The sequence below is a fragment of the Acipenser ruthenus genome, chromosome 11, assembly GCF_902713425.1.
Source record: "Acipenser ruthenus chromosome 11, fAciRut3.2 maternal haplotype, whole genome shotgun sequence".
NCBI lineage: Eukaryota > Metazoa > Chordata > Actinopteri > Acipenseriformes > Acipenseridae > Acipenser > Acipenser ruthenus.
The window spans coordinates 5,721,130-5,737,928 of NC_081199.1; the positions used below are offsets into that span (position 1 = coordinate 5,721,130).

Consider the following 16,799-nt stretch of genomic DNA (forward strand, 5'->3'; position numbering starts at 1 on the left):
AGCAAACACTGTGTTCTATAAATCTGTTCTCCTGCCATCTGTGTTTGTTATATTTATGATGTGCTTCCTAATGATTGAAATGTGTATTAAAACAACAGAAAGGTAAGTTCTGCGCTTGTTTTAAAATGTCTGCTTTGTAATTTACAGTACAAAGCTGGATTGCAAGGAGGGAGAACATGTTTACAGTGGCCGGGCGATATTTAAAATGCTACCAACACAACAGGCTCCAACTTGTTGACCTTGTGTTCTGTTGTTCTTAATAGACACAGGTAAGTTTACATCTTATAATAAAATAAGTGTTGCAGATTGCAGGTGCTGATAATTTTCAAGCAGCCCAATTTACCTGATTGAATTACAGCATGCTGGGTGGTTTACGGACCTCGGGAGGGGACAGGACATGAAAAATATATATCTTGTGCGCACGTCTTTCTATCTCGTGGCCACGGTAAGTCGTGCGCATGAGATATTATCTCGTGGCCATGACGTAATGAGACGCACGCACAAGATAAATATTTCGGCAAGTTTTGAAAGTTTTTCGTGCAAGGTCCTGATCTCAAAAACAGGTGAATATGCCAAGAAAGCCCTTTACTTTAGGGAAATAAAGTGGATCATAAAGCAGTGCCCTATTTCTTGATTGAATTCTCCATAAGGTAGACATTTTCACTGGAGATTTGTAGCTGAATTAAATCAACATTTTATTAGGGCTATATCTATAGCAGTGCTATAGTGCTATTGGGTAACACACTTAAATGATACCATAACTGCAGTATCAGCGCTTTCATTTCAATATAATGTTTTATGATCCTTGATTGAGGTCTTGACAAATAGAGGTGATGAATAGAACCTGACATCAGTGGTGGAGTATTTGTGGGGCTTGTCTGACAGGTCCCCAAAGCGTATTGACAGTGAACCCTGACTGAGGGCTTCCAATGACAGGACCTCAATTGTGATGTGCAACATGATACCCTTTCATCTTTGGGTTTGCATCCGTAATTGCCTGTGTTTATTTAGCTGTCAAGTTTGTTGAGCTGCAAGCAAAAATAATGATCATTCTACGGTGATTATTCTTCATTTTAAGATGATGGGGATATGTGATTTCTAGACAGGCCCCTAACTGGAGATTAACAAGCTAATACCCAGTTGGTAGAAATACAACTACTGATGCAACAATGTGAGAAAAGAGCCCTCCTGAAGGTACATGTTCAAATTATTACAACAATATTGCTGCACAGAGAACAGATCAGATTTATAAATTGTTAAAGCAAAAGAAAAACGTTCACTTAGGAGACCATACGTTTACAGTACATTATTCTATTGGGATTGTAACCTTGTATTGCCCTGTAACACCTGTACATACAATATTCTAGCTTTAGGCTGTCCAGCTTTGAGTGTAATCTACGGATCTATACGTTATAGGTGTGTGAAAATCTATACATATCAACAACAAGGGGAACTACAATACTATTATAGAAAGCCTTCCTTTATCAGGAGCAGGCAGCCTCTGCAAGCAAGCAGCAGACTGTTTTGTTTATTTGAGGTAACACCTTCTCTTAAAAGGGATTCAGCCACATTCAATTACTATGAGTGCCAGTGCTCATCTTGCATCAACTGACTAATGCTGCTAATGACCGCTGGGCTTTTCGATATGTCAGCGTGATTGCACCTGACCTTCATTTCCTAACTCTGAACAGGTGTCGCAAGTCCCTCTGTCACCTGGGAGACAGAAATCTGATACGAGGAAGCAAACATAATTAGGGGTATTGGTACGTCTATTTGCAGGCTCTAACATGTCTGGATTGTACTGTATATTAGAAGTACGCCCACACCACAAGGTGAAAAGGCACAGGCTTGTTTACCCACACAGTGACTTCAGGGTTGATTGCAAGGCAAAACTCTGGTTCTGTTTGTTCCATGCCAACCACTGTTTTTTTTCCGACAAGGGTAAGAATCAATATTATTACTATTTGTTCAATTTTTCAAAAAAATGATATCCTGATTTTACGCACTATTATACATTTTGTATGCCTGATCTAAATTTAGGCAATTAAAAACTATTTGATTATCTAAGGCTTTATATTAATCGGGCAACAATTAATCATAGCCATTATTTTAAGATCTCACCAAGTAATTTGGTATTATTTTGTTTTATTATCTTAACCTCAGTCCCATTGCTGTGTAATTGCTGAGGTTAATGAATCTGTAATTACTGCTTATTGTTGCCCAGGTAATATTAATCTTAACCTGTTAACACGGTGGAAATAACCAAGTCGCTTAGTGAACAGGTCAATGAACTTTTTAAAACGAGTAAACTTCCCCTTCAACGAACCTGCCTGCAAGTCTATCCACTTGACTTCCCTCAGCTTATCTCTCAGTTCCTTAAAGTTTGGAAGGGACTTTTAAATGATGTCTGTAATTTCCTTGAACATCCAGCAAAGAAAATGTCCCCTAAATATTATGTTGTATTGTATTGCATTGTATATTTCTAGGGAATATGAGCTCTTATGTATTACCATTCACTTTGTACAGTAGCTCTCACATGTTCCAATATGAAAGACAATGGAAAACGTATGCATACATGCATATTTATATATTTTTCCCATACCAATTTGTCAATTTGCTGCTGCCTGATGCACTTATGCCAGTCTTGTCCTGTCTCTTTTTGGGGAGGTCGCTGTAGGAGACCTGGAATTAAGTATTTAGTTACAGTGTAAATGTTGCTTCTTTGATAAAACACTACAAATACCAGAATCCTATTCAGGTGGAACATTTTCTGGGAAAAATGTGGCGGGCGGATAAGTTTTATGTAGAGCTGTGATTGAGTTTCATTTACCCCCTAATATAATTTAAAACATATTGAATCACCGCAATACATTACAGCCACAAGAAGAAAACATAAATTATACTGTATATTTGAGGACACTGTTAATTGACATATTTTAAATAATATCACATTTATTTAAAAAAAGGTACATTTAACATTGGTAAGCAGTGAGTTTTTACTGTTTAACTGGTTATAAATAAATCAGACACATAATGTGGAATTCAGGTACAAGCAAAAAAAACCAAAAAAAAAACGAACTAACTAGAACGGCTGCATGTCACTGATAAATTGCAAATGGGTCAGGTCAAGGTTTTGCAACCCAGTGTTTGATTTGAATTAGTAATACTGTTTCTGTAGCGTTCCCCTTTTAAAACAAGTTACTGATTAAGCCACTCAGAACACACTACACAAAGTAACAAGGAGCTACAGTTTTAACTAAGTTAATAGAGTTACCTCTTCAGTTAATGCCCATAAGCAAAATACAAACAGAAACACCACAGCCAGTGACAGATAAAAACACAAAGAGTTTAAGGATTATTAGCAAAAATGACAGGGAGTACACCTGTATATGAATATCAGTAACAGGGAGTACACCTGTATATGAATATCAGTAACAGGGAGTACACCTGTATATGGATATCAGTGACAGGGAGTACACCTGTATATGAATATCAGTGACAGGGAGTACACCTGTATATGAATATCAGTGACAGGGAGTACACCTGTATATGAATATCAGTGACAGGGAGTACACCTGTATATGAATATCAATGACAGGGAGTACACCTGTATATGGATATCAGTGACAGGGAGTACACCTGTATATGAACTAGATGGTTGAATACATCATTCTTCATTTTGTCTAGCGGACATTTTCTAACAAGATAAATGAAAAAGATCTTCGTGACATTGTAATATAAGAGCCAAACACTGTAGCTACACCTGGTTGATTATATAATTTTTGTTTCTCAGACAGACAGTATGAGGTTTGACAAAATGCCAGAAGGTGTACTTTAGATGAGCTGAATGTTATTCTGTTATTCTGGTGAGGATAAATACAGTTTTGGAGCAATTTCTCAAATGTTTTGCCTAAAAAACAGAACAAGAAACTGAACCACTGCTGTACACATCCTTATCAAATGCATTTCATAACAAACAAACTGCCTTTATTTCTTTATTTATTATTTTTTATTGTGTTTGCAGACAGAGTGGAACCCAAATTATAAGAATTGGAACCCCATGCTATACGAATACCTTTGTAACAAGGGGATCTTTACTAACTAAGGAAAATAATCTAACATGGCAAAGAGAAGACCATGTGTCTCTGTGGCTTTGACTGACCCCCAGTGCTTTACTCTGAGGCTCTTTAGGGTTTTCAGCTACATTCCATGACAAACATCTAAAACAGCCATAGCCCTCCTCCTTCCCCAGGTCAGAACTGCAGCACCCCAGGTCATCCTTGACAAACAGGATTGCTGTTCACCTCAAAGACACCCCCCCCTACCCATGGGAACCAAGAATCAGCTGCATTCACTGAAAGAAGTGCCTCCCCCTAGAGAACATGCAAAAGATTTAGTAAAAACCACAATGAATACAAAGCACACTGTGCCTATAGGCAAAGGCAGAAACACAAAGACATGTTTGTAAAATACAGTCATACTTTGTTATGCATGATAATTAAAAACAACCATTCGATATGTTGTATTCCAGGAGATTCAGGGGGGTTGTTGAGATGTTAAAGGCAAAGAAATTCAGTTTGAGCAGCCAGAAACACTCAGCTTCATTCGTGAAAACTGCATGAGATGCCATCTCTTGTACAATAAGAGACAATGTGTTAGCTTTCAGTTCAATGCAGAAGTGCCGTTATTACTGTGTGGTTATTGTACATTAATACTATTCCTCAGTATGGAGCACATTGTTTAAAAAACATATATATATTCTTCTAAAACAATATTCTTCTAATAGTGCTATCAATATTATTGGTGGGCAGCCGTTTGCAAATAGGACGGTAAATCTCATGCTTTATATAACAAACAACAAAGCCTTCTGAGACATTTGGCTCTGCCATACAGTATAGTAAATAATATTCGATACATTTTAGAATATAATTCTTGTTTGGTAAACTTTAAGTTTGGGTATATTCCACTGCTCAGGGTCCCTGTTAGGTGAATGCAAGGTTCTCTATTTAGAGGTGGTATCTTTGGTAGCGAGCAGACAGGAGCCAGTGATTTCCACACAGCATTGCTGCTCCACTGGCCGACATGTAAAACCTTAACAAATACACAGAACAAACAAGCAGAGCAAACGTTCCGTAGCGCCTTTGTTTATTATCTTCCATCTACAGGAAGTTCATTTCATTTCTCTTTACAGCCTGACAACGTAGGCGCAAGAAAGCTCATGTGCCCTGGTAAATAATTATTATCTCTGCTTACTTCCCCTTTCACAATTGCGTTTTTTCCCATAATTTTCTCCAAAATGAAAGCAATCCCATTAGAAATAATAATAATAATAAAAAACTACATATATTGGAATGTTGTCAAATGTACCAAATTATGACATATACATGAAAAATTATGTAATATGAACACTGTGGTACAATTAGGATTTGGGGCCTATGCAGGTAGAACTGGCTGGAAAGCCTTCCCAGCATGCACCAGCACACGATAAAACTGATCTATTGACTTGTGTTTTCTGTTCTGTTAGGATGGAGTTAGAGACTGGATTGTGCTTTTATTTTGTAGTTACAGCACAGTGTTTTGAAAACAGTGGTTATAGTTACTCACTGTTGACGTTTTCTTTTTTTCATAAAAAGGTGAGACTGATAAAAAAAAAAAAGGATCAAACTGGTGTCATATCTCCAACCCTCCCACAGTAATTTCTCACCTTGACCTTGTTATCTTTGGGTGGGTGTACACAGTACAAATGAAAACCACCTATCCACACACATGACACACATGTCAACATTTAAACAAAGGAGATAAGGGATTGGAAATGGATATATCAGCAATGCGCATAATCCCTTGAGTACATTTCTTCTGAGTGAATTCCTTTCCAGTCTCTGATTTTTTTTTTAAAGGGGACTTAACTGAAGTTTATTGAAGTGTGTAGCAAGTCACAGACAATATACAGCAAGTTATATTGGAATACCATAATAATACCAGTTTCATATGTAATAAAACCTTGCAATAAAGAAAGAGCAGCGTTTCCCCACACCTGCATGTTCCACTTACAGCAGTGATTACCGTCTTCACTGTTTAACACTCCTACTTTTCAAGCATGTGCACAGACCTCAAAATCAGAGTGGGAGAACACAGGATATAAATAATGATCTGCTGGCATGACTATTGACATAAACATGACTCAGATGAGTTAATGGGTTCAGTGCTCACTGTCTGGCTAAAAGGGTGAGTCATTCCAACAGGATTATTAAGAATACGCAGGACAAAACCACAAGGTCTTTTTAAAATACCTTTTTTCAATAATGTAACATTTTTATCACTGTGCAGTTAAACTTTCTCGTTAATGTCCTTGTACACCGACAAGGGTTGAACAACAAAACATATATAAATGCCAATAATATATCAGAATTTCATTCAAATTGTCTCTTTTTTTTAAATGTGTTATCCCTGACTTGTACTCCCTGTTGCAATGTTGTTTAAAGAAAACATTTCTTTTTTCAGTTCATAAGTGAATCACATTACTGTATTTGAACTTGGGGTTTATCAACAGATAACACATTATTTCATTTTAGTAAATGTTATTTTACATGGTAGGTACAACAAACAGTATTGTACCTAGTATTTTCTTTACTTTATTTCACATAGCAGGTATCATCAACGCTCTTCACTAAAACATGACCACTGTGAGTGTACTGCATTGACTTCCAGTTTAAAACATTCCCAGGGTTAACAGCCAAACCAACGCTCATGGCGCTTATTTCACACTCTGACAGCACGTAATCCCACATGTGTACCTCTGTGATTTGGCCAACAAAGGCCTGGGACGATTGGAATCCCCCTCTGTAAGTGTCTTGATCTTGACTGAGGATTATGATAGGCTTCCCTTCAACTAACATTCCTTTCTTTACCGCCTTCATCTCGCTGCCTTTCCCGTTGATCCACAGCTGAACCTTCCCACTGCTCGTCTCCCAGGTCCCGCACACAAGTCCATCCCGATGGAGTCCTCTCATCCGACATGAGCAACTCCGGCTGATCGTTGTTCACGGCCATGGTGTGTTTGCCATACCTGAATTTGAAGAGGAGAAATGTGTTGTCTTTGGAAGGGGTGGCAAAGGAGAAGAGACACTGATCTGTTGTCAGGGTGGAGTGGTACCTGTGGCAGATGGTCGCTGCACTCACAGCCTCCTCCTTGTCCGGTATGAGCTTCACGTAGTTGCTGCTGGACGTCTCATGAAAGTAGAAGGCTTTCCCTGATAGATCTATTTGGGGCATAAACAAAGGATTTCAAGAGTTGATGCTGTTCATTAGATCAACTATTATATGCAAACACTAGTTTCAAGACCGCAAAACTGGTAACTGAATTGGAACCTAAAAAGTGATGTAATTGCAGAAGCAGTGGCACAAAATAACCTCAATCTGTTATCACTATTACCTCAATTAACACAGCAAAAACATCCATCTCTTTCAAGGAAATCTATCAAACTATCTATGTATATACAGTGCAATCCATATTTTGACCAAAGAAACTGAGTGAACTGGTCCTAATATAAAGCAGAGGGATACTTGCTGATTATCTCCAGACTCAAAGGCACTGACTGATTGGTCTCATTGATAAACTGGTCTTCGCAATGATACACCCTGTTCTGAGGTCTGTCTTGCTGCCATGCTTTAGTTTTATTAGGTAGTTTAGTAGCACAGCTGGTATCTGGTTCTCATCTTGTGAAGCTCCAGAGCAGCCCGGCAGCAGAAGCAACAGAAAAAACAGCTTCTGCATGTCAGTGAATCCCAGGGTTCAGAGCCTGCTTCTGCTTCAGGAACATTAACATTTTCTATTGATTTTTGGTGCATTTTTATTGCCCACTTCAACAACTTGCGAAATCAATTTTTGGACTGGATGTACTGTTTTGTGTCAACACTTCGATTAGGCAATTTTATTCAAAAGGTTTAAAGATTACAGATTAAGTATCGAAAAGAAAATAAACACATTGTGCTGCTCATTAGGGAACATGCAAGATACATACACAAAAAGATCTTATTTTAATTAGCCTTTAGTAATGCTGTTACTACAGTTTCTAAGTCAAGTCTATTAAGCATATAATATATTAAGCATATATCTGAGGCAAGATAGCTAAGAACCTTGGAGTCACCCTGGACCCCTGCCTCTCTTATTCCCAGCACATCTCCACTCTGGCACGCACTTGCCGATTCTTCCTGAGCAACATCCGAAGAATCCGACCCTTCCTCACCAACTATGCTACCCAGCTCCTGGTCCAGGCCCTGGTACTCTCCCGCCTAGACTACTGCAACTCCCTCCTGGCTGGCCTCCCTGCGTCCGCCACCCGTCCGCTCCAGCTCATCCAGAACTCTGCTGCCCGCCTAGTGTTCTCTCTGCCTCGCTTCGCCCACGCTACTCCACTACTCCGCTCGCTCCACTGGCTCCCGATCACCGCTCGCATCCAGTTCAAGACTCTTGTACTAGCCTACAGATGCCTTGACCAGACTGCACCCAGCTACCTCCAGACCCTCATCTCTCCCTACACCCCCACTCGACCTCTCCGCTCCGCCTGCACTAGAAGACTAGCTCTACCACCGCTACGCTCCCCTGCCTCCAAAGCCCGCTCCTTCTCCACCCTTGCTCCACAGTGGTGGAATGACCTTCCTACAGATGTCAGGACTGCCCAGTCCCTGACCACATTCCGGCGCCTCCTTAAGACTCACCTCTTCAAACAGCACCGGTAGAACTCCTCTGTTGTATCCTGGGACACTATCACCCTTCATTTAAATATGCTTTATTTTGCTCTTATCTGCCCCCTATTTTACTGCATTTAATCCTGTACCTCAGAATATTGTAATCTGCCAAGTGTTTAATCTGTAGTATTTTGTACTTAATCATATCCTGATGTAACTATCACTATTTAATCATATCCTGATGTAACTATCACTATTACCTGCTGTATTATTGAATTGTGGTTTGTCAAACTTGTACTTTGCTTGAACAAAAGTTATTGTATTTCTTGCTCTTATTGTATTACTTGTATTGTAACGCTTGAAATGTTTTTGCTTACGATTGTAAGTCACCCTGGATAAGGGCGTCTGCTAAGAAATAAATAATAATAATAAAATAATAATATATATTAAGTATTCTTAATATATTAACGATATAGTAGTACTGAAGAAAAATTACAATCAGTAAACGAATAACAATGTCTGAACACCAATTCTGTGACTTAACAGAAAAGTAATTACAATTAGCTTGCCTACTAAAAAAAAAACAACAAACTTTGCGATTGATTCAAAGCTAGACTGGTGGTCTCAGTGGATGGTAGTGTAATCCACATAACACAACTATTGCACCATTCAACAAAGGTTGGGCATGGAGAATACAATGCTCTCTTATCCCCAAACAAACTTCATGCTGTTGCTCTTTAACGCTATATTAATCCCCCCATGGGTGATGGATTGACCCATAAGATAAATGAGATCTGCAATATTTGTTACCTGCCTTACCCCACTCAGACAGCGTGCCTACTAAATCACTGAATATATTTGTCCATTTGTTTTTCACTAACTATAAAACAGACTAACTGCGTGGGATATTTGTTCTTCAATTTTACCCCCCTCCAAAATGGTGAAATACCAAGACAGCGTTGAAACTATTTTACATTTGCTTTCTGCTATGTATTATATCGTGCTTCATTTCCAAAGGACTCCCTGTTAGCACCTGTGGACTGCCAGAAACTTAACTGAGCTCCTGAGTTAGTGTTTCTGCAAACATGGCTGAACTCTTCTCTGAGGGGTTATATTGTTTAAACTCCAGGCGACAACAGATGCATGTTCCTGCAAGTTTTCTTAAACTTATCATTAATCAAAAATAAAGCTAAGCTACTGTATACAATGTGCTTCCAATTAATATCATATGTAGTTTATGAAAGGCTTCAAAATAAATTATAATGGTAACTTATACTACTACTACTACTAATAAATAATATATAAAAGAGCACATTATCCATGAGTTCAAATGAATTAAATCTTGAGATGATTTATTTATTTGGGATATCAACACTGTTATCCCTAGTCTCCAGGATGTACTGCTTTGGAGTGTGATCTTGTCTGCTCTTAGTGTCTCAAAGTTTGGGCCTTGTCAATACTTGGGCCTCGAGGGACAGGCGTTGCTGTGGGCCATGTTTGTGTTGGCTCAGTAGGAGGCGCTATTCCTTCAGTGCGAGAGCCTGTGCCTCAGCATGGTGCTAGGAGTTACTCCTTTGTAAATATGACTGTCCAGTTGCAAACTGGCCTCACCAGTGGAATCACAGAAATAATACACCACTGCGTCCTGTGTTTACCTGTGTTTACCTTTCATCAGTCACTCAGCCACTGACAGATTGCTGTCCAACAGCCAGACTTCACTTAACATGCCTGAGGATTACTGCTAATCGGTCTAGAGAAACGAAAAAAGTAGGTTAGAACAACACAAGGGGAAAAGTTAATATATGATATGATATGGCAGGGAACCAGACAAAACACCACATTGCAGTCCTTTGTTTGTGGTTTGTATTTTAGTTTGGATTATAAATAGTTAGTCTAAAATACAGTCCAAGAGGGCTTGCTCTGGTTGGTCCTGTATACCAGGCCTAGACAGACCAATTAAACTTCAGACCAGATTCAGTTTCAATCTTGGTTTAATCTTCTTTCCTGACAGGGTGGGTCACATCCTGACACCTTCAGATTGGAACAGTGTTTCTAAACGGCCCTTATTTTCGTACTTTTAGGCGTGGAACTTGACACTCCAATGTCTGCACAACAATTACTCTTGTTAAAGCCCGACGAGCTCATAACAATTCTAATTGTCACGCTGGTTGCCATGTTTCGAACAGCGTCAATAAAAACACCAATTTTTATGTAAAAGCCTATTATTAATTTGGCAATTCAAAATACATAAAAGAAGTGTCAGTATCAGTAAAATGAAATACTCTAAGCGTGGACACAAGCTTTCCTACTGAATTCAGCCAGGCCTTCACGCCACCCCACACAAGCACGCATACAGTACATAACATGTGGCAGACTAGCTTTTGAGTGCAATATGAAGTATACCCATGGCAGGCTCTAATATTTATAATACAGGTAATATGGTAATTGAGAAATATCAAATCCATGTGTAATTATCTAAAGTCTTTCATCTTGCGCACCATCTTCTGTGCGGTACATATTCAGTATCATAATTCTCCTGTTTTAGCCAAAAAATAAATAAAATTATTCAAAAATAAATATTTGAGCCGGAACTGGGATCTATGCTCGTGGTTAAATGTTATAATTAACTTGCTCCTCTCCAAACGCACCAAAAAACATGTTCTTACAACAAACTAAAACAGCCTCGCGTTTCACAAGAATCATGCTGAATTCATCAGCCCCAGCAAAACTCACACTTTCTGTCTTTCTTTTTCTTTTCACAGAGCCACTAAGCCAACATTTCCATCGTATATGGTTTCATTGTTTCCATTATTATAAAATGGTTTATTTACTTTGTTTCCACTACAGCCACCATGAAGACTGAATTACATTTAATTGGATAATAAATATTATTGTTGCAGAGCGCATATCTTTAACTGACATGTTCTCAATGACTTCATAAGGTTTGGGATTGCTATAGTGGGTGCTTGTGGATTATATTATCTCTGCACTTTAAAGCTACAGATAAGAGACACTTAAACCCGGCAATACAGAGCATTGTTCTGGAGTTATTTTACACCTTAGTGAAATCATTAAAACTGTTACGGACACAAGTACAGTACAGTGATTGGTCAGGATCAGCTCTTGGGGCCAGCAGTATGCACCGCTTCCCTCTCACTTTTTGCGACCAGTCGCAACATTTGGTATGTCAATTTGCTGTACATACAGCACTTCTCCATTTATGTATACCCTCCCAGCCAATGGGAGAGCAAGATTTATTACCATTGTGAATCAATTATCATTTTAGCTTACCTATCAAAATACCCTACCTTCACCAAAATAAAGCATTATAGTTTCAACCTCTGTCAAATTCATCCTACTAACCTCCTGTGCTACAGTACAAGACTTTCACCTGCTTCGTCTATCGCTTTCCTACACCTTCATTTTAATCCCAGGTTAAGCCACTTTATTCAATTGAGTTATAGAGATTGGCTATGACAGACACACTTCTCCATGTTTTACCATACAGTGACTAATACAGTTATTACAAAACCAGTCTCTCAAAATACCCAGTCTATGGTGTTCTCTGTCAACACAGGTGTGAGATTGTGGGAATGTTCAAGGTGCGGAACGGAAAGACAAGTCTGATAAGATGCAGAAAAGGATGGAAAAGTGTCACTTTGGTTCTGAATATACATTTGGGTGCTGGTGCTTGTCAGAAATGGCACTGTTATTTGTCCAGTTTCAATCTCTGTCCAAACACAGTGCTTAGTCCAGACCACAGGACGCAACTGTAACTTGTAACACTTAGTTGGCATTCATCATCCGTGACTTTTTTTTTTTTTTAAATCATGTATAAAAAAATAGGATTTATTGGAATAAATGTGGATGACACTACCTATTAATGAGCCTAATTGCACAACATGACATAACTAAATTCCCATTGCCTGGTGATTTCATGCAAGGATGAAATTGAACAGGAAAGTAAACATATTATATTGTAGTCAAGCAGGAGATTGAACATGCTTGTGTTAGCCCAGGATCCCTTGCAGATTGAATAGGTTTAGGCTGAACAGGTTGCAAAGGACCAATAGAAGATTCACAAAGGTCACGTACAGTATCTTGCACGTGTTTAGATGACTTTCTCTGGGGAAACTTGAGACTCTTGAATACCCAAAGGCCAATATAAGGGCTGAATGTGTCCTGAAGGTTGTACTTAACCTTCAGGATCAACATCTGACAACATCAAGAACGGTGTGCAACTGAAGATGATATTGAGTTACCATCAACATCTGGGAGGACCTGATATGAAGGCCTTGTATCTAAGCACTAAACAGGCTGAACTCTGCTTAGCTTCTCAGAACAGACAAGATTTAAAAAAATAGAAATACTCTGTATCGGGAATGTTAGACAGCTGCTCACATGCACAGGTTGTGTTTTGTAGCCCTTAGGAGACTTTCAACCTTTTTTCCTTGAGTGGGAGAAGAAACGCATCGACCCTCTGAAATGGAAGCTGTTCATCTTTTATTTTATACAATCAACCTGTTTTAATAATAATATTGGGAGGACTGTAGTGCAGACAATATATACCATTATATCTGTGTAGAGTCTATTAAACCTGTGATGAAAAAGCTCTTTGCTTTTGCCTTTATCATAGAGGAAGTGCATGTGTTTCCCCATTTGTTTATCACAAAGTAACAAAAAAAAGAGAAAAAAGTCCATTAGCATGGATGATTGTATAAATACCAGCATATAGTGTCAATACTGAAATGTAATATTTCACTGAATGGCTTCAAGTCCTATTTTTTTTGTTAAGAAGTTGTGGTGTGTGTGTGCATGCGTGCGTGTGTGTGTGTGTGCGTGCTTGTGTGTTTATGTATATAGTGTATGCCTGCATCATGTTAAAAAGTCTGTCTAAAACAATTCCATTAAAATCACTTACTAAATTGTAGCATTTCAAAGTGACCTTAAACATGCCAGTACTGTTAGTATATTTACAGTATCCTTTAAAAAAAGAAGACAATACAGTATTAACATTGTAGTCCTTGACAACACAGTATTAACATTGTAGTCCTTGACTGAACTGTGGTGTGCAGTTTCGTATTCCAGACGGCAGCATATTAGGGCTATTGTGTGGGCTGCTGCCTCTGAGCTGTGCCAAGGCAGTAGTGTGTTCTGCAGAGGTTAGTGTAAACCGTTTACCAATCACAAGTGCTGAATACTCCACTGATTGTGGGGAGAGCTGGGCCTCCCTGGACTGGAATTGACGCACTGAAAGCACAACCCCAATAACTACAGCTTATTTAAAACGTAATAGTGCAGCTGCTGTGGATCTGCTGAAGTGTACTGGTACACGAGTGCTCTTTTTAAGGAGAGCAAACCAATGCTTTAAAATCAAAGCTGGCAGTGTTTTCTGTTCGGGGAGGACAGCAACATTTTAATTTGAGTGTAATGCGAAGACTGTCCAGTAGGTGCGTTTAGAGTACTGTGAAAACAGTAATGTGTTTGTGTACTATGTAGCATTGTAGTATTATAGTAGGTTGAAAACCTATACCATCAAGATTGTAATCCCATCATTTATCCGGATTCTCAAAGGCCTCAGTTGTTGCTGTTTCCATTTGCAACGTGTTTGATATTCACAGCTGATCAGCCCAAGTCCAGGCTGTGGAGTCCTTTCCTCGCTCTCTCCACATAAGGATGGATGTACAGTATATGAGAGCTCTCCCTACTGGCCGGATCTGGAATCGTTCCAGATAATCATTGGGCTGGAATCTCTCCAGGTAGGAAAAGTAGCTGGCACTCAGAATTAAGAGCAGTCTCTCAAAGCAGGGCTGCTCAGTTTAGTGCGACGGGAGACACTCGGTGCAAAGAGACTACGGATTTATAAAAAGAACCCGACTACTGTACTGACGAGAGCTGTATTCTTCACAGAGCTCGGGTACTTTTTTAAAATTATTATTTGTGTGCATAATGTACGTCGGTGTGTCTGTTTTTTCTTCTACTTTATTGTTTTCTATTTACAAATTATAATTACCTGCATAATTTCAATACTAAGCGGGTTTCTTTAAATATTGTACAGTTTACCTCTAAACAGGATTGTATTATTGTTTATTCGAGATTTATTTTGCCGTTCCTGTGCAATAATATATTTTTTTTTTGTGTAGTGTATTGAAAATGTCAATTTTATTAATAATTTATATACTTTACAGTTTAGCGTTTAAGAAAAAGTGAATTAAAGTACGGTACTATTTGTGGTCCTGTGCTTTGTTTACGCTTTGGTAGATTATTCCTTCGCGTTTTAAATGCGCTTTACACTAGTTACATATTTGCTGTCAGTCAAATCTATAGCTGTCAAAAGAAGGTTCGAGTCAAGCAGTAATTCTGTTCAGTAATGTTCACCGCAATGGTATAAGATTAGCCGAGCAAGTGTTAGCTTAAAAAATACAGTTGACATTTAGTTTGATTCAGATAATGACATAAGTATTAGCTAGATCTAGGATTTATTTAATTTAAATTATTATTGTGTTGCTTATTGTAAATAAAAGTGTTTTGTAAACACACACACAGAGCTTTCGATACGACATAGGTTAAAATAATTGCAACAAAACAACTAATTGTTTTTCCGGTTTTTTTCTTTCTTTTTTGCAGATATCTCACACGTAGGAGCTTCGTGGTTTAGCTATTTTATCATCCTGGATTTGTTAAACATTAACCCAATTCGTAATCGAGATTAACATTTACGAGCGAGTTTTCCCAAGTTTGAATTCAGTTGCCCCAGAAATGGTGGGCCATCTACACTTGCAAGCGATGGATGACAGCTTGAAAGGGAAGAACCGGGAAGGGTTGCTTGACAGTCCGGATTCAGGGCTGCCTCCGAGCCCCAGCCCGCCTTTCTATTCCATCTCCCCGGGTATACTGGAGAGCCGAGCCGGGGGAAGCAGCACACCCATTGAACAGCATGGATACAATTACAGAAAGGAGAGCAAGGAAGGCAAACTGGTAAGAAACCAAGTATTTATTTATTTATTTGTTTATTTATTTATTTATTTGTTTGTTTGTTTGTTTGTTTGTTTGTTTGTTTATTTATTTATTTATTTATTTATTTATTTATTTAGTTAGTTAGTTAGTTAGTTAGTTGCCTATTTATTTGTTATAAAAAATGAAATACTGTTTAGCATGTGATACTAATAACATACACACTTATTTAAGGAGATGTAATTGCAATTAAAAGGACTGTACTGTAATTGGATTTTATTTACAGTACATGCCCAGTCTGAAATCACACAATTACATGATGATAATAGTCTACATGCAGTAAAATAAAGCCTTCCAACAGCTAGTCTACTATTGATGATACACATTAAATGCTAGCCTCCAGTTAATATGTGACTAAATAACAAATAGCCTTGGCCAGGGAATATAGTAGACCGGTAATGTAAATCATTACCCATCAATGAGGGTCATCTGCCTTATGAGAAATTCCAGCGCACAGAACTGTTCTTGTGTTATAATAAAGGTGATGTACTTTACCCCTAGCTTATAAGCGAGTAGCTGTGTGTTATTGTTCTGAACTATTGCTGGTCTTTAGCGAAACCGCGGTTGCTGGAATTTCTGGTAGAGTGGAAACCTGAATATCTGCATACCCAACAATGCAGACTGCAGTAAACAATAGCAACCTGTTTTTGACCAATTATTGGAGTGTGTGGTGTTAACTGTGGACAACTGGTGTGTTCAGAGGCACAGTGGACGGTAGGGTGGAACTTCAGTATGTTACAAAATAAAGTTCTCCAGATAGGATTGAGATAGGAAACGTCATTATTCTAAAAGTATTCTGGGTTTAATGTTGCAGTACCTGTCTAAAGTAAATGACCAGGGCAGGGGTACAATGGGACCTCTCACTGGCTACTATAAGCAGGTCTATACCTAACATTAGCTGAAACAAAGCAAATGTTCTGCCATCAAATAAGAACACTATTGTTGGTATATTGACCTTCCAGACTGCTTATTCATTTCATATGATTACGTAGTGCTCAGCATTAGGCTTGGATGCCTGTTAGGATTTTAAGAAAATCATTGTTTGTAAGCTGCAATGTTGTTTTGTGTATTTTACTCATTAAGGCTCATGTGCAATT

At 38.5% G+C, this 16,799-nt stretch overlaps 1 long non-coding RNA gene and 1 pseudogene across 1 annotated transcript; one reads left to right on the top strand and one right to left on the bottom strand.

The window, feature by feature from the left end:
• The first annotated feature begins 1,734 nt into the window (after positions 1-1,734).
• Positions 1,735-4,518, top strand: LOC117426609 (uncharacterized). Its single transcript, XR_004548145.3, has 2 exons — positions 1,735-1,941; positions 4,025-4,518. It is a non-coding gene; the product is annotated as an uncharacterized LOC117426609 (long non-coding RNA).
• Positions 4,519-6,632: 2,114 nt separating this feature from the next.
• LOC117428275 (serum amyloid P-component-like) lies at positions 6,633-7,308 on the bottom strand (annotated as a pseudogene).
• Between the last annotated feature and the right edge of the window lie 9,491 nt (positions 7,309-16,799).